The sequence below is a fragment of the Cannabis sativa genome, chromosome 9 (assembly GCF_029168945.1).
Source record: "Cannabis sativa cultivar Pink pepper isolate KNU-18-1 chromosome 9, ASM2916894v1, whole genome shotgun sequence".
In the NCBI taxonomy this organism is placed as follows: domain Eukaryota; kingdom Viridiplantae; phylum Streptophyta; class Magnoliopsida; order Rosales; family Cannabaceae; genus Cannabis; species Cannabis sativa.
In genome coordinates this window covers 33,789,765-33,792,603 of record NC_083609.1, presented here as the reverse complement: position 1 = coordinate 33,792,603, position 2,839 = coordinate 33,789,765, and positions in this window count along the sequence as shown.

Below are 2,839 nucleotides of genomic sequence, written 5' to 3'. Positions count from 1 at the left end.
ATCAACCCCTTCCCAAGGGCTTTCTTCCCTCCGACGCCATGCTTCTTAAGAGCAGCCATTAATCGAACAGCGCTCATGTGCGCGCAGTCTTCATCCTCATCATCTTCCCCGCATCCTTGCTCCTCTTGAGCAATGGATGCCTTTATGGCACTCAGCTTGGACTGGTGGGGGCAAGCAGCCGCCCTATGTGGGCCTTGGCAAAGCCAACACTTAAGGGGCTTCTTCCCCGTTGCAGCATCACTTTTGGAGGAGGAACTAGATTCAGGGGTCCTCTTGTCTCCTCCCCCACTTTTACTCGGCCACTGCTTTCCTAACTTCTTGCTCGCGGCATTGTTGGCGCTGGTCTGAGGATTCGTCTTCTTTGGCTGCGAATTCTCAGAGGTATAGTCAGTCAGTCGTTCGGCTGCAGCTTGAGCAGTGGCGAGATCTGCCACACGCTGCCTTTGCAGCTCTTGTTTAGCCCATGGCTTGAGTCCTTCAAGGAAGTAGAAAAGTCTGTCGACTTCATTCATATCTTTGATGTCGAGCATCAATCCAGAGAACTTCTTCACATAGTCTCGGACTGTCCCGACTTGCTTTAGCTCTCTAAGCTGACGTCGAGCGAGGTAGGCGACATTCTCTGGCAGAAATTGGGCGTTCAATTCCTTCTTGAGATCTTCCCAAGTGTCGATGGTGCATTTACCATTCTGAATATCTTCATATTTCGTCCTCCACCACAACTTGGCGTCCCCGGACAAATACATGGTAGCTGTTGCTACCTTGGCTTCTTCAGAGTCGGTCCGCACGACCCTAAAGTACTGCTCCATGTCAAACAGAAAGTTTTGGAGCTCCTTGGCATCCCTCGCCCCTCCATAGCATTTGGGCTCGGGTGCTCTCGGTCGGCCATACTCCATACCTCCGTGCCCCCCGGTATTTGCACGCTCTGCTGCTATCATGGTAAGATTTAGCTTGGTTGACATCCCTGCTAATTCTTCCCGGATGGCTGTGACCGACACATTACAATCCTCGATCGTATCATTGAGGGAGTCTTGTAATGCAGCCTGCCCATTTTGTAGTACAGTGATAGCAGCCTGCATGTCTGCTGTTGCTTGTTCTAATGCCTTGATGCGATCCTCGATCTGAGGTGCACCTGATGTTCCGGTAGCAGCATCTCTTCTCTCGATCGCAGCTACCCTGGCCAACAAGTTAGCATAGTCTTGAGCCAACGAGGCAACTTGTTGTTGTGTCACTGTTGGCCCTGAGTTCTGATTGTTAGGGGCTAGATCCCTGACCCTCTCGTCCAGGCCATCTAATTCCCCTATGCGCCTCTCAAGCTCTTGAATCCTTTGGGTGTTGCTCACCATTATGTCGTGTTACCAAGCTTCCCTTTTCTCTTGGCTCTGATACCAACTGTCACGGGCCGCCTATTTGGACACCCCAAGTAGGTGGAACGTGCGGCACTTGCTGGCACACCGAGCTAGCAAGTCAGCCTAAACGCGCCTGCAGGCAAACAAGTTCAAAGGTTAGGCACGATACATGTCTCGCACATGTGGAGTGCAAACAAGATGCATGAGCAAGCAAACACAACGCGTCCCCCAAGGACCAATCTCACACAACCCACAAGCAAACATATAGACAAATGGCACGCAATGGCCCAACAAAGGCAACAAACAGGCATCACAAAGACCATATAGAAGCATACACAAGAAGCATGGATAAACATCGTTTTATTAATATATGGCCTTGATAGGGCAAGGGAGTACACAGCTGGGCCCCTATCATGCTGGTGACAAGGTGCTTCATAAGTCACCTGGTCACCCCCCCCTAAAGAGCTTAATGGGGTTTTAAGGGATTTCCAGGAACATAGATGATTTTAGCTCTGTAGACATATGTGAAGGAAATACAAATAAAGAAAGCTAAACAACAAAAGGTTCCCAACCCCCATGAGGTGCTTGGTGCAAGACTTGACTAATGATCAAGCACCAAGGCATGCTCATGTTACAAAATACCCCGATGAGGTGCTTGGTGCGAGACTTGACTAATGATCAAGCACCAAGGCATGCTCATGTTACAAAATGGCCCTAGTGTGGGTGTGCCATGGGGCAGCACGCCACACCTGGCATGCCATCCGTACAGTTCATCCAATTTTTCAATTTTTTCGATTTTTCATGCTATTTCATGGAATTAACTTCCGATTTTTTTTGTAGTTTTGTATATTGATTTTTATTTTTCAAATTTAAAATCTAATTATCAGAAATAAATTAATTTGATTTTTCAAAATTAATTTTAGATATTAGTGTAATTTGATTTTTGAAAATGGGAAAAATCAAGTTTTGCTTACCTTTTTCTTATTTCCTTTAAAATCTGATTATTTTTTTTTTAAGGTCAAAATATTAATTTTTTTTGGTAACTTGACCTTAATTAGAATAAGATCAAAATAATCATGATATTTTAAAAGAGGAAATAAGGTATTTTTGTTAACCTTTTTTAAATTTTGTTATTCTTACTTAAATTAAATTGTAAAATAAGAAAAGGGTATGTATTTACCATTTTCTATTTTATTATTTAATTTATTAAATAACATGAAATTTAAAAGGAATGTTAGAAATTTATTTTGAAATGACATTTAGGTTACCTAAAACCTAATTTTTCAAAATGGTAGGTTTAATTTTTAAATATTTTTTAAAAAAACTGTTTTTTTAATATATATTTAAAAATTAAATAAATCCTACATCCAACTATCCAAATCTAACTTGTTGCAGGAGTATGTGTTTTAGATTGTTTGTAAGTTTTCTAAGACTTATTATTGCTTGATCTAAATTGCCATGGTTAACTTGTTGACAGATCTAATGATCTGATT